The sequence below is a fragment of the Beta vulgaris genome, chromosome 8, assembly GCF_026745355.1.
Source record: "Beta vulgaris subsp. vulgaris cultivar EL10 chromosome 8, EL10.2, whole genome shotgun sequence".
NCBI lineage: Eukaryota > Viridiplantae > Streptophyta > Magnoliopsida > Caryophyllales > Amaranthaceae > Beta > Beta vulgaris.
Genome location: NC_079209.1, coordinates 50,071,153 through 50,099,128, shown reverse-complemented (window position 1 = coordinate 50,099,128; position 27,976 = coordinate 50,071,153). Strand labels below are relative to the sequence as shown.

The window sequence follows — 27,976 nt, the reverse complement described above, 5'->3', positions numbered from 1 at the left end:
GTATAATTATAATGATATAAATCACTGGAAGGTAATATATATGATTTAGTATCATTTACTAATTTCAAATATTTATATGTTTGTAGTCAAAATGGGAGATATAATGAAAAGACACTTTAACATACTAGATTTATCTGGGTAAAAGTTTTTAGAATGAACGGTGGACGTCCAAATGAATTTACAGGCCCAGGAATTGGAACATGCAATTAAAGGTGTCACAACCAAACAAGAAACTACATCAATCACAATAGTTAAAATAACAACGACTAAACAAGCAAAGGCAAAAGTTTTATCCTTCTCAGGCATCACTTACATGACAGTTTAAAAACTGAATATTTAATTACTTGTGGAGGATCCTAATAACTATGCGAGAGCCTAAATTAAAGATATGGACATTACAAAAATGTGCTCCTCCCAAAAGTCATATTTTGAGTGCACCAATATGAGGTTCCAGGATCTTAAAACTGTAAGTGATTATAATTCAACATTGTTTAAAATTGTTTCATCGTTGAGATATTATGATCATCCCATTATGGAAGGGCAGATGATAGATAAAACCCTCCCCACTTTCCACGCCAATGATATAATATTGGCACAACAATACAAGTTTAGAGGATTCAAAAAGTATGTTGAGCTAATCTCAATGCTACTTGTGAATGAACAAAATAATAATCTTTTATTGAAAAATCATAATCTTAGACTTACAGGGTCTTCAACCACCAATGAAAGAAATGCAATAGAAGCATCTGATCTACCGTAAGCGAATGCTATACACAAGGGTGGACGCATTAATTACAACGACCGTGGGAGAGGACATGGATGTGACAGAGGCTGGTTTCCCTAAGAAATAAGAATTTTAAAAATTATGATAAAATATTAGGGACAATCAATCTGAAAACCAAAGGCAGACATCCTACAAAGAAAAAGACACATGTTGTGGCATGACTGGAAATTGAGGTCGCACATGTTGTACGACCAAACACTTGGTAGATCTATATCAAGTTTCAATAAAGAACAAAGGGAAAAATATTGAAGATAACTTTGTTAATGAAGCTAATACATGCATGGCTAGCTTTGATGTTTCTAATTTTTTCATGAATGATGTTGAAACTGAAAAAAACTTTGTCCTCGAAGAAAATAGCAATGCATGAATATGCTTAGTTTGTTTCAATTGCCTCAATGTTCACTTTAATGTATTCCCTCTTTCATTTTTAATAAAATATGAATTTCCTTATACTGATCATCATATTTATTATATAGGAGAAATTCACAAGACATGGCTCAAGTATTATCCATTTTCTTTTATAAGTCCCAATTGTGGATTATTCCCTACACGTTCCAAGTTTACTATCCTGTGATTTTCATAGGTCATGAGTTACTTATAACCGGTTTAGAATGTAAGGTTTTTAAATATTGGTCCCAGTTTATAGGTCTCTGTCACTTGCTGGAAGTGTTCGAACATGGTAAACGTTCAAAAAAATCTTACCTTCTAAATCAATTATAAGTAACTCAGAACTTATGAAAATCATAAGATGGTAAACTTGATACATGAAGAAAATAACCTATAGTTGGGACTTATAAAAGAAAATGGGTAATATTTGGCCCCTTCTTATGAAATTTTCCTATTATTTATTTATGAATATATGAATTTACCAGAATTTGAAACCAAATAGCAATGTCTTTTAATGGTAGTTTTGATTGGTAATAAAATATATAGACAAGTTGGAACCAAAATAAGCCATTTTTAGCCCATTTTGGGCCATTTTCCTTCCAAATGAATGAATATGAATAGTTTCATGCTAGTTTAAGTTGTAAACACCTCTAACATATCATATATACTTAGTTTCATGTGTTTGATGGTAGTTTTGATTGGTAATAAAAGATATAGACAAGTTGGAACCAAAATAAGCCATTTTAGCCCATTTTGGGCCATTTTCCTTCCAAATGAATGAATATGAATAGTTTCATGCTAGTTTAAGTTGTAAACACCTCTAACATATCATATATACAAAGTTTCATGTGTTTAATGGTAGTTTTGATTGGTAATACAAAATATAGACAAGTTGGAACCAAAATAAGCCATTTTAGCCCATTTGGGCCATTTTTTTTCCTTCCAAATGAATGAATATGAATAGTTTCATGCTAGTTTAAGTTATAAACACCTCTAACATATCATATATACTTAGTTTCATGTGTTTAATGATAGTTTTGATTGGTAATACAAAATATACACAAGTTAGAACCAAAATAAGCCATTTTAGCCTGTTTTGAAAAAAAAAACAAAATATGTTTCACATTCCCGACGAGGTTCCATATAAAAAGCAATAATTGTCTGCTATGAACACTAGATGGAGGGATTTTAAGAGCAAATTGGTATCTGGTTGGATCACAATGACGAGAGTTAGATCAAAGAAAAAGAAGTTAGGTGATAGTCCGCCAGATGTATACAAGCACATCAAGAAGGAGGATTGGGCCACCTTCAAAGAAAAGATGACGTCAGATGTGGCTATAGTAAGTTTATAATCTAATTATCAACTTGTTTTTATTAATTTAAATTATATTCTACTAACTTAATGTATTTTATTTTTTTTTTGCAGAAAAAGCGAGAAAAGGCGCTCGAGAGCGCAAAAAAGAACACACATCATCACCACTTAGGTTAGAGGAGCTATGGGGATGCTAGAGAGTTGTGGAAGCAGGAGAACTTCGGTCCACCTAGTTTTGATTCTGGATCATCATCTACTACACCACCCTCCTCGATGTCCTCCACTTTTAACCGGTGTGATGACTGGTGGTGCGCGAGGCATAAGAAAGATCATGTTACTAAACAACGATTTATTCCAGCTAAGGAAACAAAGATTGCAGCTGACAAATACGTATGTATATCATTATAATTAACTTTTAGTTTGACATGAATATTATTTTTCATTTATTAATTACATTATTACTTGTAACTTGCTTTTTGGGCAGTTGGAGTACAAGGAGAATCAAGCCAAGGGTGAGTTCATTCCGGTACGTAACAGAGACGCCCTTTTTATGGCTCTTGGAGAGAAGCCAGATCATTCGGGTCGTTGTTATGGTTTTAGAGGCGTGAATGTTGGCTATATGAAGGCTTTTGGGTATGTACCTCGTAGGAACTATTGGAGATCGAGTCAGGAACAAGAGGAAGCACTCATGCGGAAAATGAGTGAAAGGTAGAGGGAGGATATCACACATATGCAGAATGTGATGATTTCACAGCCCACTCAGCCACCTACACAGCCACCTACGGGCCATATGCTTCTTTTACTTCACCATTTGTTCCATCTCCTTCACATAGCACTGTTGAGATTTGCACCTGAAGGCTCCTCAGTGGCTAAAACTTCAGGTGCAAATCTCGACAGTGCTATGAATTTGCCGTAATACTCAAAGATGGTCATATTACCCATCTTAAGGTTAATGAATTCATGGGGCTTTTGCTTCCTCACAAATGCAGGGTAAAATTTCCCTCTCAAGGTAGTCACAAAGGCATCCCAATCGAATTCCTTCCACAGCACTCAATCTAGCTCCACTCTCCCTCCACCATAAGTCAGCCTCATCTTTAAGGTATAACACAGCCTGACCCACTCTCATATGCTCAAGACAGTTCACAACCTCAAAAAGTTTCTCAAACTCCCTAATCCAGTTTTCTAGGAAGGTTGGATCAGCTTACTTCTTATAATATGGTGGCTTAACCTTAGCTAGCCTTTCAAACATATCCCCAGTAGTATGAGGACGCTCAGCTCTCTCCTAAGTCAATTTTTCCGCCAAGAGGGGAATAGCAGTAGTTAGGTCGTTGTTGTTAGCCATCCTATTTCGTGACCTGAAAGTAATATAACTCTATTTTAGGTTTCAATACAACTTATATGTCAATCTAAGAAGACAACATTAAAATATTCACATCAAAACATATAAGTAGAAGCAATCAAGAATTTGATCTCATAATAAAAATTTAAATAATTGAAAGATTCCCATCATGAGTCCAGAATTAATTCTTTCTCACACATATAAATAAATAATAACTTTTATTCCTCCAAAAGGGTATTATAAATAATTGTTACTATAACGTTATATTTTCCTAAAACAATGGTACTATGAAATTGTTCTAATCACTGTTGGCCAACTATCCATCATTATTATATTAATATACTATATTATTTCTCTAATCATAGATATATAAATAATAACCTAAGGTACCACATTATCAACTTTGTCCTTAGATTCCTACTATTGATTAGGCATGAAGATCTCATCTTCAGTCTCATCTACATCCTCATAATAATAATCGACATATCTCCTTTGTCGCTTTGATCTCCTCTTAGGTTGAGGGCCTTCAGGCTCTTCATCCTCAGACTCAGTCTGAGTTTCACATCTGAAAGATGCATGGTAAATGTCATGTCTAGTCTGGACCTTAGCATGGCCGAACTCCACAACGATCTCATCATCGCTAGTCAAACCTAATCTCAATATTTTACGCATAGTCCATTCTAAATTGGTATATTCTTTATCATTAACAGGTATTATCCTCAACTTCATCATCACTTAAGACAATAGGATTATAGTAACTTCCTACTCTGGCAAAAACATGGTTAAGGATCTACAAGAACAAATATATTCCATAATATATTCAATACTCCCTTTGTACGTAATTCCCAACAATTATAACAAAAGTTGCCATTAACATCATAGGCTAAAGGTTGTAACACTTAGCAAGGAAGAAAGATATAAACAGTTAGCAGGGAAGAAAAATAATCATGAATAGTTATTAGTAGCGAAGAAAAAATAATAACATGCTTAACTAACTATTCAATACAGGCATATAATATTTCTATCCTATATGCACTTCCTATACTACCGATTCTCACTATGCAATAAGTAATACTTTTAAGGTAATAAATTAATGCAGACATTCCTTATAATTTCAAATAAATAATAATAATAATACTGAATGTCGAATAAAAAAATATTTCGACTAATGCTCAAATAAAAATTCGAACATATTAGGAAAGTAAAAAAAAAAAAATCGAGCCAACCTTTTTAAAAAATTTGCGACTCTTAAAAAAAACTCAGACAATGACATAATAATAAAAAAAAATCGGACCTCCTTAAAATAAAAAATTTCGAACCTAAAAAAAAAATTCCAACCAATATATTCTTATTCGTAAGATAAGGTAATAACGTTTTTCAAAACGAATAAGTAGGAGCAGTTTTAAAGTTTATTCAAATAACTAGTAAGTTAGTTAGACGCCTAAAAGTTTTGAAAATAATCTAAAGCTCCCAGATACCACTTTGTAACACCTCGATAATTCTCCCTTTTCAAAAATACATTTTCAATATAAAACATAGATAATTACCAAGCGTTATCGCCCGTGTGATAACGTATCGGCTTATTCAGAATTTTGAAGCGTAAAACATATAACTAAACTTCATACTTTAATATAATAAATAAATAAGTATTTAAAGCCATGATCAACAATTACAAACAAAGCACGTAATCAGCAAAGTTGAGTACTACATAGTATCACATAAACATTCCTAGCATGATACTAAAAAATAACATGCAGGGATAAATAATAATATAACAATATAGCATTCTGCAGATAACTTCTACTATACTAAACTTTAAACATGATACTAATAAATAACATGCAGAGATAAATAATATAACAATATAACATTCTACAGATAACTTCTACTGAACTAAACTTTAAATATCTTTTTATTACTTTAATGGAATAGTTATTGGACCGAGTTGTCTTATCTAAACTTGCCTTCACCTAAGGAGACGAAATACAGGCATGACTTCGTATTTCAGAATGAGTTGCGATATCGAGAAATCTTTGAAAAATAGGAATGGTGATCAATCCATTTCCCAGAAAAAGCCATGGCACGCTCACCATGTACCCCAACTTCTAATTGTCCAACTCTAGACATGCACCGGTCTAAAGTTTATTACTACCCAAGATACACTTTACGTGATTTACCATATATTCACAATTGAACTTCTCTTTTATCTTAGGATTTAATAAGTGATCACACAACTTACAATCCAAGATTACTTTCTTTAATTTCAATCTTTCTTATTTTGTTGAATCTAGCCAACAATCAATCTTACCTTTCAAAGGTATAACTTATCAACTTACCAAATAAGGCCCACACTCCTTATAAAGTATTGAAAATAATACTGTAAGGGAACACGTGATTCAACATGATTCAATCTCAATAATATATCAATTCCCCCATGTGAATTAATAGCTAAAGTTCTCATCCACATGCTTGCATCAATAATTCCATACAAACATGATAATTTTTAACTCAAAATCAACATGTTTGCACACACGCATAAAACATATAAAATCTAATCATACTAGAAATCACATATGAACTTACAAAATTCCTATACATGATACTACAACTTTTCCTTCTTAAATCATGATACTATATCACATAACACATAGGGATGTACGTACATTGTGTAACTAACTGATAGGCCACCTTTAATCACTTATAAAAGTCACCTACTGAATAATTTTCGTCTACAATAATCAATATTAATTAAAGTCAATACTCTAAATAAAATACAACAAATTTAAAATACTTTAGATCCTTTTTAAAAATATTTAAAAGTTGTTTTTACTATTAAAACTTTAATTACATTTAATACCTAGCATAGTACTGCCATACTAGTAATTAAAATCCTTAAAACTCCATTATTAAGGCCCTTTCTAAAATTCCAAAAACTTATAAAATTATAAAACTCTCTTTAAACATACTTAAACATGCTTAGATTCATTAATTTAAATCAATCTCATAGTTTATAACATACTACTATGATTTTTCAATTTTTAACACCCTAAAAATTCATGTTTTGATAATTAAAAACTCAATCTAAAAATAATAATGAAATTTGAAATTTCATTCTTGTAATACATAATATATATAATCCAAGATTAATCATTAAAATAGTAAATTAAAGTTATTAACCATGACTAGTACTAAAATAAAGCATAAAAACATGATCTTTAATTGAAACTTAAGGAAGAAGAAAAAGAAATTAACGAACAAATCAAAGAATAATGAATAAGGAGGCGCCGAAACGGAATAACATGTCTGGCAGCAGCGGCGCACAAGGGAAATGGCGGTTGAAGAGGTATGGTGACGTTTCTTGGCGAAGAAGAAAGCGTTACTTGAAGAAGAAGGAAGAAAACTTGAGAGCAAAAGAAAGAAATCACGTGGGAAGAGGAGAGAGATTATGGTCGGCTGTTATGAGGAGAGAGAAGATAATAATTTTTTTTGTGGTAAAATAATTGGGTATAAGGTATTTTTAAAGAGGATTTTCCTTTTGGGCTTTAGAAAAAGAAGATTGGGTTCAAATAAAGTTTAATGATGAATAGGATTAATGAATTAGAACTCCTAACATCAATAGAAATCCTTTTCCTAATCCACTTAGAATTTCGGGTTCCTCAAGCCCATATAAACTTCTTTTCCAAATCCAATTAGTAGTTCAAATATTTTTCAAAGCATGCCTTAACAAAAATATTTTAACTTCCTTAAATCCTTAAAATAATTCCTTTGACTTTCAAAATAGTCAACCTTCTTTAAATAAATAAATTATTTAAAACGAAATTATGTTTAAATGTAAATATAAACTAAAATATAATTATTCCAACATTATTTACCAGAAGAGGTGACTCATATTTAGTATCATAAAAAACGAACCAAAAAAAAAACAAAATAAGCATTCATGAAAGCTTCTTGCATAGTACAAGTTATTAGTTTAACTCCAATGCCCATATTTCCCTGGCCCCGCCCCTGCAATGAACAATATAAAAATGGTCTACAAAAGAGTCATTAGGACAATTATATATCATAAGCTTTTCCTAAAACTCAATAATACAAAACCTTATATAAAGACGACCTATCTATAATTTTAATAGAAAAAATTGACAAGTGCAGTCCCAATTATGACCCTCCTTTCAAAAAAGGTCCCAAACTTCCAACTTTCGGATATCACAGCATGTCATACTTTATGTCATGTTTTACAAGGGTGATCCTTGCAGGTAAATTACGTGCAGTTCACATGACTAGCACATAGAACACTTATTTTCCAGTTTACCCTGCTTCTTGGAAAATTCCTCTACTCTACCCTCTTTCACATAGAACTTTTGTATCTTCTTGATGATCTAAAAGATCAATCTCTAAATTTCAAAAGGTTCTCCATAAAATCCACTCCAATTGCCATTTATTTGCTTCTATGATGCATGTCTACTTCTACTATCAGTCTACCACCACTAATGTTACTACTCCTCATAATTCTTATGTTAATCGCTTTACCCATTGCTTTCGATCTACTGCTTGAATAATACAACTCAGAAGAAGTGTTCATTCTGATAAGAGTTGACGAGACTGAACTGCTTCAAGTTGTAACAAACTTAGTCTTCCTCCAATTCTATAGTTCTGTTTATTAGATAACATTGTATGTAAAAGGATAGAATAGTCTTTAACTAGTCATAGGCTTGTATTGTAAACCTATATATATTGAATGCCAGGGTTAACCACATAAGGTTAACACAATTATTTTTCCACTTGTACATGGTATCACATCCTAAGGTTTTCTAATTTTTTTTTTCCTTTTTCCAATTTTTTTTTCCTTTCTTGCGATGGCTAATTCGCCCAATGCTTCCTCCGCTAGTGCTGCTCTTGCGCAGCCTCTGCCGCCGCCGACCACCGGCTACCCTTTTTCTTCGCCGACGCCAGACCACAACCCCACTGCTGGCCTCTACATGCCTTTTACGGCGCCCTATTTATCCGCGCCCTGGTCTGCTGCTGCTACGTCCTCAAGTTCTGTCGGGTTCTCCTCCGGGCTGCACCACGTCGGCGCCTCTCCAGCCACCCCGTCGCTCGCCTCGCCGCGCTTCCCACCGGGATTTCCCACCAACACCGGTGCTGTTCCCCAGCACATGTCGCCATCTTTATTCTCATTACCGCAAATATCCGCTCTGAATCTCAGTAATTTGGTAACGATCACTCTTTCTTCTCCTGAGGATTATCTTTTTATGGAAAAGTCAAATTACGTGCCTTCTGCTTCCTTATTAATTACTTGGCCTTGTTGATGGTACTGCTCTTATTCCTCCTGCTACTATACTTGATGAATCTGGTAATAATGTTCCTAATGCGCACTTTTATGAATATCTACGTATTAACCAGCAAGTAAAATCATGGATTTTTGCTACTTTATTTCGTGATGTTTTTGTTAATGTTCATGATTTGCACACCTCTGTCGATATATGGAATAAATTACAGTCTTGTTTTATGCATGCAAGTATGCCTCGTTCTATGGAGTTGAAGGGACGTTTGACTCGTATTAAAAAGAATGAATCTCAAACTATGGATGGTTATTTACGGGAAATAAAGGTTATTGCTGATTCTCTTGCTGCTATTCAGTACCCTGTGTCAAATCAGGAACTAGGTCAGTATACTCTTTTTGGTCTGTATCGTGATTCTGAATATCATCACATTGTTACTACCTTGTTGCATTATCCCTTCCCTATTAATTTTGATGATCTAAGGCCTAAGTTGCTCCTTCATGAACAAAGATTGAAAAATTCGCGGAATGGATCTGATTCCTCCTCTCATCATGCCTTAGTTGATGTTCAATCTACTGGTTCTGGATCAAGTTCCTCCACCAAGTCTAACTCTGGAGGGAGAAATCGGGGAAGAAATAATAGAAATCGTGGGGTAATAATAATCGTGGTGGTAACAATAATCAGAATGCTCGTGGTAATAATGGTGGAAATAATAATTCTCGTGGTTCTGGAAAACAACAACAACAATGCTAATCGGGGACGCTCCTATGGTATGAGTAAATATTCTAACTTTTCATCCTATAGTATGCCTTGCCTAAATTATATTACTAATGACTTGTCGTCTGCAGGGAGTAATCCATCAAGTAGCAATGTAAACTCTACCCCTACTTCTGATACTTGTGGTTTATGTTGGTTTCTAGGTCATCAAGCTGCCTATTGTCCTCAACGTTTCAATTCCAGCTTTGTTCCCTCTTTCTCTGAAAGTGTCACTCGAGCCGTAGTTGCACTGTCTGTTGGTGGTGAAGCTAATGATTCAGTCTGGTACCCGGATTCGAGCACTGCATCTCACATGACCCCTCAGGATGGTAAGTTTTCTGCTAAAACTCCTTATACTAGGTCTAGTTTTGTTATAATTGGTAATGGTACCTTGCTCCCTATTAAAAGTACTGAAAATTTAACCTTAAAAACTACAAGTCGTCCCCTCCAGTTGTCATCTGTCTGTCATGTTCCTATCTTAAAACATAATTTATTATCGGTTAACAAGTTGTGTTATGAAAATGATTGTGTTGTGAGTTTTGATAAAAATTCTGTTTATGTTAAGGACCAGATAACGGGGGAGGTTCTGCTTTAGGGAACCAGTAAGCAAGGTGTCTACCCTCTTCAGCCCAGCATTGTCCCTCCCGAGCCTTCAGTTCCTGCTTTTTTAGCCACTAAGGAGTCGGGTGACAATTGGCATGCTCGTCTGGGGCATACATCTTCTAGCATTTTAGGATCTTTATTTTCAAATAAATATATCACATGTAGCTCTAAGTTTCATGAGGATTGTGTTGGATGTAAGCTAGGAAAGATTCATTGTTTATTACCTTTTGATTCAGTTGAACATATTTCCACATATCCTTTATATAAAATTCACATTGATCTTTGGCAATCTCCTATTTTGTCAAATCAATACCGATGATAAATTATGTTTCAGTTAGGAACATGACAGACAGATCACAACTGGAGGGGACGACTTGTAGTTTTTAAGGTTAATTTCCAGTACTTTTATTAGGGAGTAAGGTACCATTACCAACTATAACAGAACTAGACCTAGTATAAGGAGTTTTAGCAGAAACTTACCATCCTGAGGGGTCATGTGAGATACAGTGCCCGAATCCGGGTACCAGACTGAATCATTAGCTTCACCACCAACATACAGTGCAGCTAAGGCTCGAGTGACACTTTCAGAGAAAGAGGGAACAAAGTTGGAATTGAAACGTTGAGGACAATAGGTAGCTTGATGACCTGGAAACCAACATAAACCACAAGTATCAAAAGTACGGGTAGAGTTTATATTGCTACTTGATGGATTACTCCCTGCAGACGACAAATCATTAGTAATATAATCTAGGCAAGGCATACTATAGGATGAAAAGTTAGAATATTTACTCATACCATAGGAGCGTTCCCGATTAGCATTGTTGTTGTTGTTGTTTCCAGAGCCACGAGAATTATTATTTCCACCATTATTACCACGAGCATTCTGATTATTGTTACCACCACGATTATTATTACCCCTACGATTTCTATTATTTCTTCCCCGATTTCTCCCTCTAGAGTTAGACTTGGTGGAGTAACTTGATCCAGAACCAATAGATTGAACATCAACTAAGGCAAGATGAGAGGAGGAATCAGATCCATCCCGCGAATTTTTCAATCTTTGTTCATGAAGGAGCAACTTAGGCCTTAGATCATCAAAACTAATAGGGAAGGGATAATGCAACAAGGTAGTAACAATGTGATCATATTCAGAATCACGATCCAGACCAAAAAGAGTATACTGAACTAGATCCTGATTTGACACAGGGCACTGAATAGCAGCAAGAGAATCAGCAATAACCTTTATTTCCCGTATATAACCATCCATAGTTTGAGATTCATTCTTGTTAATACGAGTCAAACGTCCCTTCAACTCCATAGAACGAGCCATACTTGCATGCATAAAACAAGACTGTAATTTATTCCATATATCGACAGAGGTGTGCAAATCATGAACATCAACAAAAACATCACGAGATAAAGTAGCAAAAATCCATGATTTTACTTGCTGGTCGCGCAATACTAGAATCGCGGAACTCCGCACCAAATCCTCGAACCTTCTCGCCTTCGCACCTTTTTCGCACACTCGAACCACGACAGCGCGACTCTCGTCGCATCACTGTCTCGCACAAAAACCCTCGACACTCACGCACAAAATCACTTCGCACACGACACTCTCGTCGTTCGCACAGCCTTGAACCGTCGAAGGTGAAGGTGAAGGCTCAGGGGAGGCGACGAGAGAGAGAGAAAAGCTGATAGAGAACAACGAGAGATTGAGAGAGGAGAGAGAAATTGAGAGAGAAAATCTGAGAGAGAGAGGGTTTGAAAGTCGGCTGAGGGAGAGGGAGAGAGAGAGGAGAGAGAAGAAGAAAACGGCTGGGGAGAGAGGAGAAGTAATTTGGGTTTTCTTTTTGTTTTCTGATTTTTTCCTTCTCCTTTTCTTTTTATACTCCCCTTCAACCCTAGGTCATGTAAATTCGGTTTAACCTTTTATAAACTCCAAATTTACTAAACCAACTCATATTATCATTATTTATTCCTATTATTTGTAAATAATACTAAATGCCTTTTTATTAACTTCTTTATATTTTCTTAATTAATACGAAATAACTCCCAAAATACGGAGTATTACAGGCTTCCCCCCTTAAAAGAAGTTTCGTCCCGAAACTTGAGGTAGCCCGTCTTAACGACGATCTTTTGCACTTCTAAGTCCCAAAATTTCACAAGCTTTTCTAACGTTCGCACAACAGATAAGCAGATAAGCAGTAATTACACATAACTAACATAATTAACATACTTTAGGGTGAAAGCGCGAAATTCTATCGCATTCTTCCCCCCTTAAAAGAAAAGTTACGTCCCCGTAACTCACGTACCTCTTGAAAAGCTCAGGGTACTTCAGACGCATTGCATCTTCGGCTTCCCATGTGGCTTCCTCGGTATTTTGATTTCTCCACAACACTTTGACAATTTTGACGTCCTTATTCCTCTACTACGCACCTTGCGGTCTAGGATCTGGACAGGTTTCTCCTCATAGGACAAGGTTTCGTCTATCTCGACGTTTTCGGTTCAAGGACATGTGACTCATCAGGTACGTATCTCCGGAGTTGGGATACGTGAAACACGTTATGGACCCTTTCTAAGTCGTTGGGTAAATCCAGGCGATAAGCAACTTTCCCTACTCTTGCCAATATCTCATATGGTCCTATGAACTTAGGGCTTAGCTTCCCCTTTTTCCCGAATCGCATCACTCCTTTCATTGGGGACACCTTAAGCAAACTTTTTCCCCGACTTCGTAATTTTCATCCCTTCGCTTCTGATCCGCATAGGATTTTTGCCTGTCCTGTGCAACCTTAATCTTTTCTTGAATGACTCGCACTTGATCCATTGTCTCCTGAATCATCTCAGGTCCTAACACCACAGTCTCACTAATGTCGTTCCAACACAAAGGGCTACGACACTTTCTCCCATACAGTGCTTTCGAATGGTGCCATCTTAATACTAGCATGGTAGCTGTTGTTGTACGAGAATTCTATGAGGTCCAAATGGTCTTCCTATGATCCTTGGTATTCTAAGGCACATGGTCGCAACATGTCCTCTAAGGTCTGAATAGTTCTTTTGGTTTGACCGTCGGTAGCTGGGTGAAAGGTTGTACTCATCAATAGCTCACTACCAAATGTTTCCTGGACCTTTTTTCAGAAATTCGAAAGGAATCGAGAATCTCTATCTGATACTATACTCGTGGGGTACCCCATGCAATCGAATGACATTTTTTACATAAGCCTTGGCTAAGGCTTCCATACTTCACGTATCCTTCATAGGTATAAACCTTGCTGTCTTGGTTAGTCTGTCCACTATCACCCATATGGTATTATTGCCTCCCCGACTCCTAGGTAAGGCGACAACGAAGTCCATGGATATCGAATCCCATTTCCATGTTGGAATGTCTAAGGGTTGAATCTTTCCTTGAGGTCTCTTGTGTTCACTTTTGACTTTCTGTCACGTTAGACATTTGGAAACAAACTCAGCTACTTCTCTTTTCATCCCAGGCCACCAGAACATCTTCTTGAGGTCCTTATACAACTTATCTCCCCCTGGGTGGACGGAATAAGTCGTGTTATGACCTTCACTCATTATCTTCTGTTTCAGCTCTTCACACTTTTGTGGTACGCACCACCTACCCCTATATCGTATGCTTCCATCCTCATGAATCACAAACCCCTCTGCTTTGCCTTCCTTAAGCTTTGCTTTGACTCGCTCAAGCTTCACATCTCCAGGTTGACTCTCTCTTATCTCGTCTAGAAAGTTGGGCTCGATGGTTAGGGCACTCAGCAATCTTTCTACCTCCCCTTCATGCACAACTTCTATCTGGAGTCTAGAAAATTTCTCACAAAGTTCGTCGGCAACGACTAATGTATTTAGGCTATGGCTAGACTTGCGACTTAACGCATCAGCAACGACGTTCGCTTTACCCTCATGGTACTGGATATCTAAGTCATAGTCCTTGATGAGCTCTAACCATCTGCGCTGCCTCATCTTAAGGTCTTTCTGGGTGAAGATGTATTTGCGGCTTTTGTGATCAGTGAAGATTCGACAGGTCACCCCGTAATGGTAGTGTCTCCAGATTTTGAGGGCAAATACTATGGCGGCCAATTCTAGGTCGTGTGTTGGGTAATTGACTTCATATGGCTTCAACTGCGGGACGCATAAGCTATGACCTTCCCATTTTGCATCAGAACACAACCCAACCCATTTTTGGACGCATATACTATACACATCAAACCCTCATTCCCGTTAGGCAAGGTTAGGACAGGGGCTGAGTTAACCTCTCTTTGAGCGTTTGAAAGGCCTTCTCACTGTCCTCATTCCAGTTAAACCTACAATCCTTCTTCATCAAGTTGGTCATAGACTTTGCTATTTTGGAGAAGTCTTTCACAAATCTCTTATAGTAACCGGCTAAACCCAAGAAACTTCTTAGATCCGTGACATTCTTTGGGGTAGGCCATTCACTCACGGCCTTGATCTTTACAGGATCTACTGACATACCCTCCTTGGAGACAAAGTGACCCAAAAATGACACCGTTTCCAACCAAAATTCACACTTCGAAAACTTCGCATAGAGTTGGTTGTCCCTGAGTGCGTGTAAAATGACTCTCAAATGACCCTCATGTTCCTCTTTATTCTTAGAATAGATCCGTATATCGTCTATGAACACAACGACGAATTTGTCGAGGTAGGGTCGGAAAATCCTATTCATAAGGTCCATGAAAACTGCAGGTACATTGGTTAACCCAAAAGGCATGATCGTAAACTCGTAGTGACCATATCTGGTCCGGAAGGCAGTCTTAGGTATATCATGATCAACAATCCTCAACTGATGGTAACCAGACCTTAAGTCTATTTTGGAGAACATCCCCGCACCCTGAAGTTGGTCAAACAAGTCATCAATTCTAGGTAATGGGTACTTGTTTTTCACAGTGACATTGTTCAACTCTCGATAGTCTATACACAACCTCAAACTACCATCCTTCTTTTTCACAAACAAGACGGGTGCTCCCCATGGTGACATGCTAGGTCTAATATACCTTTGTCGAGTAGTTCCTCCAACTGGTTCTTCAACTCATTCATTTCTGCTGGAGCCTTTCGATATGAGGCTTTCGAAATTGGTCCAGTCCCAAACGGTGAACTCTACATCTCTCCTTGGAGGCATACCAGGTATTTCGTCAGGAAAAACATCTTGGAACTCTCGGACTATGGGCACATCTCCAGGCCTCAAAGGATCATCTTCAACTCTTCTCACTAAACACATAAATAGGGGGCCATCCCTTGTCTACATAGTTCTTAATTTGTAAAGCATTGATCACCTTAATCCCGAGTTCTCGAGGTATTCTCCTATATGACACTCTTTTTCCCGAAGGGTCCCTTAGTTCCAATTTCTGCGCATCGCAATCTATCTTAGCCATGTACTTCCCAAGCCAATCCATCCCCAAAATAACGTCTAGGTTCGATAAGTTAAACTCTATCAGATCAGAAGGAAAGAAACCCTCCCCTATTTTCAATGGCACTTTTAGAAATCTTTTAGAGCAGTTAACAGTCTCCTCAGATGGAATGACTGTAGGCATAGAAATCGACTCAGACTCAACCAATGCTAAAGTTCTAACAGTTGCATGGGTAATAAATGACAATGATGCTCCAGAATCAAATAATACTTTAACAGGAGTGGAGTTGATAGAAAATGTACCTGTGACAACATCTCTACGAGCCTCTTCTTCTCTAGTCGTCATCATGTACAGCTTCCCCTTGCCCTTATCTTGGGAATTGGTTGCATTGTTCCCATTAGAGATCTGATTGTTGGTGTTGGTCGTAGGCTTGGAATAGTTAGAATTCCCATTTTAAGCACTTTCCCAATTTCCATTCCCGTTTCCGTTTCCATTTCGGGGCTTGTCCCCATAATTCCCCTTCTTTTGGCCATTGGGGTTCAGTTTCTTCTTTGAATAGAACTCATATGCCCTATGTCCCATTTTCCCGCATTCTCGACATTCGACCTTGTTACCCTCACAGTCTTTACCAGGATGGTTGTTAGGGCACTTTCTACACCTATACACACGCTCAGGTCTGCGGTTATTGGTGTTGTTATTGCGGTTATTGTTGTTGGATTAGAGTTGTTATTGGGTCCCTTACCGAAATTTCTTTGAGGGTTTTGGTTCCCATTATGCTTTTTCTCGAACTTCTGGCCCTCGGGGTTTAAATTATCTTTGCGTTTCTCACCAAGCTTACCCCCTTCCTCCCTCTTCCTGATGGCATAAAGATGAGCAGCTTTGCCAAACACGTGATCTAGAGAGGTAAATGTATCTCCCCCCAGTCTTCCTTGCAGGTCAAGGGTAAGTCCTAGCTCGAAACGTGAGGCTTTAGCCTCCTCAGTAGGCGGAATCTCCGGGGAAATCTCATTAGCTCAATGAACTTCCGGTAATACTCCTCCACAGACATGGTCCCCTGCTCTAGCATCATAAATTCCTGAGCTTTCTGTTTCTTAAGATATTGAGGGTAATATTTATCTCTCGTGGCCTTTTTGAAGGTCTCCCACCCAAAACCAGATTGACTCAGGAGGTTGTCCTTAGCTTGGGTCACCAGAAATGAGCATCTCCCTGCAGGTAAGTAGCTAGCTAAGGGACGGTTTTCTCATCAGGGCAGGATAGGGTGAAGAAAAGTTTGTCGAATTCCCCAACCAGTTCTCTAATTCCTTAGGTCCCCTTTCCGTTCAGTACAGGTGGGTTTCTACGGGCAACCTTCTCAGATAGATCCCCATCAGGTTGTGACCTTGGCTAGGTTGGCAGTGTTTGTACCAAGTCACGTATCGATTGCTCGATATTGAGAGAGGTTTCAGATCCTCCCGATCGAACCATTCTGCGCTAAAATTAACATAATAGTTATTTCAGTGACGTACACATAATCTTTAACTCATTTAACGATTACACATTGCGCATATAACCAGTTATTGCGAACACTTGCTAAGTCTGTACTGACTTGCACTACAATAATCTTAAATAAGATGCCACAATCAACAATAAAGATAACACTATGTACTATTATTGAAAATGGAAATGTAATGTTTGTAAAGAAATACCATATATAATAATTATATATTATTATAATATATTATATATATATATATATATATATAAATAACAAGTAATGTTACTCACTAACGGCATGCAAGCCTTATTAACACTGAAATAAACAAATGAATAAAGACGACAAAAATAAGACAAAAGTCCTAATCCTAAATATATGACCAAAGGAACTATGGACTAAGGCAGCGAGCTTCATCCTCTGATTCAGAATCCTCTATCCCCTCATCAATGTCAATCTCTTCTGCATCGCTCCTTAATGGGTATATCATCCAGTAGGGGTCCTTGGTCTTCCATGGGGTCTTGCTCCTCGATGGGACCCTCTTCCTCAATGGTATCCTCTTCCTCAACAGGTTCTTCCTCAACAGGTTCCTCTTCGTCAACAGGGTCTTCGTTCTCAGCATGTTCTTCTTCCTCAACAGGTATATCTTCTAGGGGGTGGCTCGTCATCATCATCTTCCCCATCTAACCCTGGTGCAGCCTGAACCCCGTCCAACACTACAATAAAGGTCCTAATTTTCCTCTCATCATCCGAGACGTAGATAACGGTTCTAAGGTTTTGAAAGTCATCAGGTATTAACTCGTCCTCAAACGGTTGGTATCTTGGCCTCTTTGCAACAGGTGACGATGGTGGTTCAGGTTTGACCCTTGGGTTCTCAGAACTCCTATCTACGGCCCTATTTCCCGAACTTTCCCCCACTGATGAAGTAGAAGGATTTTGACCTCTCGTTTCACAAATCCTCCACTCATTCTCGCAGTATTTGAGGTCAACTAGGAAGTGTTTTTCAGAAGGAAGGTTTTGGTATCCGTAGGTATGCTTCTCCCTATTGAAATTCCCCTCTGCAGTCCACATATCTCCATACCTACGATGAACGAACCTGTAGGGCTCTATGTCTGGAACATACCAAAGCATAAAGTGTATCCTAGAGCACTCAGACCGTATCCACTGCTCCCCTTGCATGATTCTATAATCCATGGCAGCCTTCATCTTAAAAAACCAAACATCTCGATCCTCCCCTACTTGTTTCATCAAATAGAGCACTTAGTTTTGAATAAAAGGGGTCATCTATAATTCCCGAGTTGTATTTACAATTTTAATTCCGCTGCATTTTAGTTTTTGAGACAATGATTTGTGTTACAGACTATTTGATGAAACAAGTAGGGGAAGATTGGGATGTTTGGTTTTTAAAGATGAAGGCTGCCATGGATTATAGAATCATGCAAGGGGAGCAGTGGTTACGGTCTGAGTGCTCTAGGATACACTTTATGCTTCGGTATGTTCCAGACATAGAGCCCTATAGGTTCGTTCATCGTAGGTATGGAGATATGTGGACTGCAGAGGGGAATTTCAATAGGGAGAAGCATACCTACGGATACCAAAACCTTCCTTATGAAAAACACTTCCTAGCTAACCTCAAATACTACGAGAATGAGTGGAGGATTCGTGAAACGAGAGGTCAAAACTCTTCTACTTCATCAGTGGGGGAAAGTTCGGGAAATAGGGCCGTAGATAGGAGTTCTGAGAACCCAAGGGTCAAACCTGAACCACCATCGTCACCTGTTGCAAAGAGGCCAAGATACCAACCGTTTGAGGACGAGTTAATACCTGATGACTTTCAAAACCTTAGAACTGTCATCTACGTCTCGGATGATGAGAGGAAAATTAGGACCTTTATTGTAGTGTTGGACGGGGTTCAGGCTGCACCAGGGTTAGATGGGGAAGATGATGATGACGAGCCACCCCCACTAGAAGATATACCTGTTGAGGAAGAAGAACATGCTGAGAACGAAGACCCTGTTGAGGAAGAACCTGTTGAGGAAGAAAATCCTGTTGAGGAAGAGGATACCATTGAGGAAGAGGGTCCCATCGAGGAGCAAGACCCCATGGAAGACCAAGGACCCCTACTGGATGATATACCCATTGAGGACGCTGATGCAGAAGAGATTGACATTGATGAGGAGATAGAGGATTCTGAATCAGAGGATGAAGCTCGTCGCCTTAGTCCATAGTTCCTTTGGTCGTATATTTAGAATTAGGACTTTTGTCTTATTTTTGTCGTCTTTATTCATTTGGTTATTTCAGTGTTAATAAGGCTTGCATGCCGCTTAGTGAGTAGCATTACTTGGTTATTTATATATATATATATGGTATTTCTTTACAAACATTATATTTCCATTTTCAATAATAGTACATAGTGTTATCCTTTATTGTTGATTGTGGCATCTTATTTAAGATTATTTAGTGCAAGTCAGTACAAACTTAGCAAGTGTTCGCAATAACTGGTTATATGCGCAATGTGTAATCGTTAAATGAGTTAAAGATTATGTGTAAGTCACTGAAATAGCTATTATGTTAATTTCAGCGTAGAATGGTTCGATCGGGAGGCACCTCTGAGACCTCTCTCAATATCGAGCAATCGATACATGACTTGGTACAAATCACTGCCAACCTAGCCTAAGGTCACAACCGTGATGGGGATCTATCTGAGAAGGTTGCCCGTAGAAACCCACCCGTACTGAACGAGAAAGGGGGACCTAAGGAATTAAAGAACTGGGTTGGGGAATTCGACAAACTTTTCTTCACCCTATCCTGCCCTGATGAGAAAACCGTACCCTTAGCTAGCTACTACCTGCAGGGAGATGCTCATTTCTGGTGGACCCAAGCTAAGGACAACCTCCTGAGTCAACCTGGTTTTGGGTGGGAGACCTTCAAAAAGGCCCTGAGAGACAAATATTACCCTCCATATCTTAAGAAACAGAAAGCTCAGGAATTTATGATGCTAGAGCAGGGGACCATGTCTGTGGAGGAGTATTACCGGAAGTTCATTGAGCTAATGAGATTTACCCTGGAGATCGCCCCTACTGAGGAGGCTAAAGCCTCACGTTTCGAGCTAGGACTTACCCTTGATCTGCAAGGAAGACTGGGGGGAGATACATTTACCTCTCTAGATCACGTGTTTGGCAAAACTACTCATCTTTATGCCATCAGGAAGAGGGAGGAATGGGGTAAGCTTGGTGAGAAACGCAAAGATAATCCAAACCCCGAGGGCCAGAAGTTCGAGAAAAAGCATAATGGGAACCAAAACCCTCAAAGGAATTTCGGTAAGGGACCCAATAACAACTCTAATCCCAACAACAATAACCGCAATAACAACACCAATAACCGCAGACCTGAGCGTGTGTATAGGTGTAGAAAGTGCCCTAACAACCATCCTGGTAAAGACTGAGGGTAACAAGGTCGAATGTCGAGAATGCGAGAAAATGGGACATAGAGCATATGAGTGTTATTCAAAGAACAAACTGAACCCCAATGGCCAAAAGAAGGGGAATTATGGGGACAAACCCCGAAATGGAAACGGAAACGGGAATGGAAATGGGGGAAGTGCTTAAAATGGGGATTCTAACTATTTCAAGCCTGCGACCAACACCAACAATCAGATCTCTAATGGGAACAATGCAACCAATTCCCAAGATAAGGGCAAGGGGAAGCTGCACATGATGACGACTAGAGAAGAAGAGGCTCGTAGAGATGTTGTCACGGGTACATTTTCTATCAACTCCACTCCTGTTAAAGTATTATTTGATTCTGGAGCATCATTGTCATTTATTGCCCATGCAACTGTTAGAATTTTGCATTGGTGAGTCTGAGTGATTTCTATGCCTATAGTCATTCCATCTGGGGAGACTGTTAACTGCTCTAAAAGATTTCTAAAAGTGCCATTGAAAATAGGTGAGGGTTTCTTTCCTTCTGACTGATAGAGTTTAACTTATCGAACCTAGACTTATTTTGGGGATGGATTGGCTTGGGAAGTACATGGCTAAGATAGATTGCGATGCGCAGAAATGGAACTAAGGGACCCTTCGGGAAAAATGTGTCATATAGGAGAATACCTCGAGAACCCGGGATTAAGGTGATCAATGCTTACAATTAAGAACTATGTAGACAAGGGATGGCCCCCTATTTATGTGTTCGGTGAGAAGAGTTGAAGATGATCTGTTGAGGCCTGGAGATGTGCCCATAGTCCGAGAGTTCCAGGATGTTTTTCCTTGATGAAATACCTGTTATGCCTCCAAGGAGAGATGTAGAGTTCACCTTGACCTAGTACCTGGGACTGGACCAATTTCGAAAGCCCCATATTGAATGGCTCCAGCAGAAATGAATGAGTTGAAGAACCAGTTGGAGGAACTACTCGACAAAGGGTATATTAGACCTAGCATGTCACCATGGGGAGCACCCGTCTTGTTTGTGAAAAAGAAGGATGGTAGTTTGAGGTTGTGTATAGACTATCGAGAGTTGAACAATGTCACTGTAAAAAGCAAGTACCCATTACTTAGAATTGATGACTTGTTTGACCAACTTCAGAGTGCGGGGATGTTCTCCAAAATAGACTTAAGGTCAGGTTACCATCAGTTGAGGATTGTTGATCATGATATACCTAAGACTGCCTTCCGGACCAGATATGGTCACTACGATTTTACGGTCATGCCTTTTGGGTTAACCAATGCATCTGCAGTTTTCATGGACCTTATGAATAGGATTTTCCGACCCTACCTCGATAAATTCGTCGTTATGTTCATAGACGATATACTGATCTATTCTAAGAATAAGGAGGAACATGAGGGTCATTTGAGAGTCATTTTACAGGCACTCAGGGACAACCAACTCTATGCGAAGTTTTCGAAGTGTGAATTTTGGTTGGAAAGGGGTCATTTTTGGGTCACTTTGTCTCCAAGGAGGGTGAGTCAGTAGATCCTGCAAAGATCAAAGGCCGTGAGTGAATGGCCTACCCAAAGAATGTCACGATATAAGAAGTTTCTTGGGTTTAGCCGGTTACTATAGGAGATTTGTGAAAGACTTCTCCAAAATAGCAAAGCCTATGACCAACTTGATGAAGAAGGATTGTAGGTTTAACTGGAATGAGGACAGTGAGAAGGCCTTTCAAACGCTCAAAGAGAGGTTAACATCAGCCCCTGTCCTAACCTTGCCTAACGGGAATGAGGGATATGATGTGTATAGTGATGCGTCCAAAAATGGGTTGGGTTGTGTTCTTATGCAAAATGGGAAGGTCATAGCTTATGCGTCCCGACAGTTGAAGCCATATGAAGTCAATTACCCAACACATGACCTAGAATTGGCCGTCATAGTATTTGCCCTCAAAATCTGGAGACACTACCTTTACGGGGTGACCTGTCGAATCTTCACTGATCACAAAAGCCTCAAATACATCTTCACCCAGAAAGACCTTAACATGAGGCAGCGCAGATGGTTAGAGCTCATCAAGGACTATGACTTAGACATCCAGTACCATGAGGGTAAAGCCAACGTCGTTGCTGATGCGTTAAGTCGCAAGTCTAGCCATAGCCTGAATACATTAGTCGTTGCCGACAAATTTGTGAGGAATTTCTAGACTCCGGATAGAAGTTGTTCATGAAGGGGAGGTAGAAAGATTGCTGAGTGCCCTAACCATCGAACCGAACTTTCTAGACGAGATAAGAGAGAGTCAACCTGGGGATGTGAAGCTTGACGAGTCAAAGCAAAGCTTAAGGAGGGCAAAGCAGAGGGGTTTGCGATCCATGAGGATGGAAGCATACGATATAAGGGTAGGTGGTGCGTACCACAAAAGTGTGAAGAGCTGAAACAGAAGATAATGAGTGAGGGTCATAACACGACTTATTCCGTCCACCCAGGGGGAGATAAGTTGTATAAGGACCTCAAAAGATTTTGGTGGCCTGGATGAAGAGAGCAGTAGCTGAGTTTGTTTCCAAATGTCTAACGTGCCAGAAAGTAAAAGTGAACACAAGAGACCTCAGGGAAAGATTCAACCCTTAGACATTCCACAGGAAATGGGATTATATCCATGGACTTCGTTGTCGCCTTACCTAGGAGTCGGGGAGGCAATAATACCATATGGGTGATAGTGGACGACTAACCAAGACAGCAAGGTTCATACCTATGAAGATACGTGGAGTATGGAAGCCTTAGCCAAGGCTTATGTGAAAAATGTCATTCGATTCATGGGGTACCCACGAGTATAGTATCAGATAGAGATTCTCGATTCCTTTCGAATTTCTAGAAAAAGGTCCAGGAAGCATTTGGTAGTGAGCTATTGATGAGTACAACTTTTCACCCAGCTACCGACGGTCAAACTGAAGGAACTATTCAGACCTTAGAGGACATGTTGCGAGCATGTGCCTTAGAATACCAAGGATCATGGGAAGACCATTTGGACCTCATAGAATTCTCATACAACAACAGCTACCATGCTAGTATTAAGATGGCACCATTTCGAAGCACTGTATGGGAGAAAGTGTCGTAGCCCTTTGTGTTGGAACGACATTAGTGAGATTGTGGTGTTAGGACCTGAGATGATTCAGGAGACAATGGATCAAGTGCGAGTCATTCAAGAAAAGATTAAGGCTGCACAGGACATTCAAAAATCCTATGCGGATCAGAAGCGAAGGGATGAAAATTACGAAGTCGGGGAAAAAGTATTGCTTAAGGTATCCCCAATGAAAGGAGTGATGCGATTCGGGAAAAAGGGGAAGCTAAGCCCTAAGTTCATAGGACCATATGAGATATTGGCAAGAGTAGGGAAAGTTGCTTATCGCCTGGATTTACCCAACGACTTAGAAAGGGTCCATAACGTGTTTCACGTATCCCAACTCCGGAGATACGTACCTGATGAGTCACATGTCCTTGAACCGAAAACGTCGAGATAGACGAAACCTTGTCCTATGAGGAGAAACTTGTCCAGATCCTAGACCGCAAGGTGCGTAGTACGAGGAATAAGGACGTCAAAATTGTCAAAGTGTTGTGGAGAAATCAAAATACTGAGGAAGCCACATGGGAAGCCGAAGATGCAATGCGTCTGAAGTACCCTGAGCTTTTTCAAGAGGTACGTGAGTTACGGGGACGTAACTTTTTTTTAAGGGGGGGAAGAATGCGATAGAATTTCGCGCTTTCACCCTAAAGTATGTTAATTATGTTAGTTATGTGTAATTACTGCTTATATGCTTATCTGTTGTGCGAACGTTAGCAAAGGCTTGTGAAATTTTGGGACTTAGAAGTGCAAAAGATCGTCGTTAAGACGGGCTACCTCAAGTTTCGGGACGAAACTTCTTTTAAGGGGGGAAGCCTGTAATACTCCGTATTTTGGAGTTATTTCGTATTAATTAAGAAAATATAAAGAAGTTAATAAAAAGGTATTTTAGTATTATTTACAAAATAATAGGAATAAAATAATGATAATATGAGTTGGTTTAGTAAATTTCGGAGTTTATAAAAGGTTAAACCGAATTTACATGACCTAGGGTTGAAGGGAGTATAAAAGGAAAGGAGAAGGAAAAAATCAGAAAACAAAAAGAAAACCCTAATTACTTTTCCTTTCTCCCCAGCCGTTTTCTTCTTCTCTCTCCTCTCTCTCCCTCTCCCTCTCCCTCAGCCGACTTTCAAACCCTCTCTCTCAGATTTTCTCTCTCAATTTCTCTCTCCTCTCTCAATCTCTCACTGTTCTCTCTCAGCTTTTCTCTCTCTCTCATCGCCTCCGCTGAGCCTTCACCTTCGACGGTTCAAGGTTGTGCGAACGACGAGAGTGTCGTGTGCGAAGTGATTTTGTGCGTGAGTAATGAGGGTTTTTGTGCGAGACAGTGCTGCGACGAGAATCGCGCTGTCGTGGTTCGAGTGTGCGAAAAAGGTGCGAAGGTGAGAAGGTTCGAGAGTCGCGCTGTCCCAAAATACGGAGTATTAAACCCCTGCTAACCTCCACTTCGATTTTTTTTTTCGAGCACTCCTCGCCACCTTCCATGGCTGCCGATCCCATTCGCTCACCAATCCCACTGAACCCATTCAAAAACTTATCCCCTCCAATTACATCATTCGAAAAGCCCAACTTGGTGAGTCGGTCCTCTAATACCAAACAATTTCAAAACCCTTTCAATAAAAGAATCTTGCTCAAGCAACCCACAAAAATTTGTAATTTTGCTCTTCTATCATCATAATTTGAGCGTACTTAAAAATAAAGTTTTCATCTTTGGTAACACTTTTTAAAGGTAAAAGCCGTGATGTCACGTATCAAAATATATCTACTTATCATAATTATAATTAATTAGTTTTCTTGAAGTTTAAACTATAATGTACATAACCCATAAATTATTGACCTGGTAATGTCATTAACATTCAACTGAATTATCATTCTAAAGAATTAATCATCCAAATTGAATCCCCCAATATATATGTATATGAAGATAGTTTAATCAAAGACTCAAACTGAGAAAACAAAAATAAGAACACAAAATTAAGGGCTCAAATCTTTAATTTGCTCCCACTTTTTTGTCTTAGTATATATGCAACTTATATTGTTATTAATTGACATTAACCACTGAAGATCAATTACATACTATATGACAATAATTCACTTGAGTTTTCTTGAAATTAACAATATAAGCACATACTACTATACTAGAATCGTTTCCATTCATGTCATCTGAAAAAAATGATTAAAAGGCCGAGAGAAGAAGAAAATATTTAATTTACTGATCACAACAGAAAATAACTATGATGACATGAAAATTGAATCTTTTTACAACTGAAAATACAAAATCGTGACATTCATGTTTAATATTCAAAGAAGAAAATGAATAAAAAGAATCAATATGATCTTTTCATGCATGATATTGTATAATTCAAAACCAAGAGAAAATTAACCGAGCAAGAAAATAACAATAATTGCATCAAAATTAAGTATTTCTGAAACTGAAACATACAAAATAAACAGTAAATCGTTATTCTTAGTATTTCTCAGAGATACTCTCTATAACATATCCATGCATCAAATACTACTACTACTAAAAATAAAACAGACCAAGAAACAAGTAATCAAACAATAATTAATGATGTTACTAGAAAAGTTTGATTAGTAACAGAGAAAGAAAAGTAGTACCAGTAATTTAAGGATCGTGAAAGTAAATATGAACTTCATGCGTGAGATATTGATGCACAATTTTGCTATTGATTTTGGGCTGGAGATAACCTCCAACCAAAAATCTCTAGCCTTTAGTCTCCGGCTTTCCGCTTCTTTGATTCTCGCGTTCTTCCATGTTCTTCACTTCTTGCTGTTGTTGGTTTCGCTGCTGGTGAAAGAACAGAATTGGCTGTTATGTTTTACGGATTTATAGTTTGTAAAATTATTATTTTTTGTATTTCTGATAAGTTTATAAGAAGAGAGAAATATATGATTGTATTAAGGTGGATTCAATAATTTACAATGACTGTGATATGTATAGGAGTTATAGACTTATAGGAACTCCTACCCGAAAACAATCTTTAAAAAATATATTATTCTTAATACTTAGCTAATATTTATTGGAAATAAATCATAAAATAATATTTGCCTACAATAATATTATATCCTAACTAACTAATATATCTTACAGATATTTATCATATCTTTAGTGTACTACATTATCTCTATAATTTCCTAGTTACACTATACTTGGGATTCTTTCTTGTATTTCTTAAAAAAATTTATTCAAAGCTAATATTTGTCTTAAATTCAAACTTATCTTTCAAACCCCCCTTATTATGTAATATTATCTCTCTATTATATAAGACAAGGAGAGCTATGTTATGGTGTCCCATTTCGAAAAGACTTTTATATTCTTAATCTCACAAAAAATAAAAATAAAAAGATTTTGTTAATTCTTTCCTCGTTTACAAATATCATAAGGAAAGTTCTACATTAACAAAAAGCAATACATAAAAATATGTGAAAATAAACTCACTATTGAAAATATAAACTAATGACTCAATTTTCAAACGATTATAAAAGTAAAGATCTACTGAAAAAACTTAGAAAATATTCATTTTTTTCAAACAACATGCATTAACCAACCATAAAAAAAAACTAAAAAACTTAGAGAATATTTTTTTTTTTTAAGTTTTCATCAAAAAGTATTCCACAGAAAAAGAAAACTAAAAAACGAACAAAACAAACTCTAAATTACATAAATCTTGAAAACAACATAAATTACCAAACGACTCCCCGATGTTTTTTTTCGTTGCATTTGAAATTCCGGTGAAGTTTATTTAAGGAGAAAATAGAGACAATTAGGAGAGAGGAAGAAATCATGATTTGCTAGGGTGATTGAGGTGAAGGATATCCTAGGGTGGTGGTGTGAGCACTGAGCAGGACTGTAGGAGAAAATAGAGGGTGAGAAATAATCGGAACTTCGGAAGAACATGGAGATGATCATAGTAGTAATGATATGACATAGAAGTTAGTAACAATGAAGATGACATATAGAAGTCATTAATAATGATATGAAAACATACTAACGATATGAAAATTATTTATAGATAGACATGAAACAAACTTAAAAATTATATGAAATAGCTGCAAAATGATATAAAACACTTCAATAATGATATGAAAGAATTTATTATGACATTAAGGA

At 38.0% G+C, this 27,976-nt stretch overlaps 1 long non-coding RNA gene across 1 annotated transcript; it reads right to left on the bottom strand.

Annotated features, from left to right (window-relative positions):
• Positions 1-657: 657 nt before the first annotated feature.
• LOC130589785 (uncharacterized) lies at positions 658-26,763 on the bottom strand. Its single transcript, XR_008967431.1, has 2 exons — positions 26,464-26,763; positions 658-840 (listed from the first exon to the last, which is right to left on the bottom strand). It is a non-coding gene; the product is annotated as an uncharacterized LOC130589785 (long non-coding RNA).
• Positions 26,764-27,976: the final 1,213 nt, after the last annotated feature.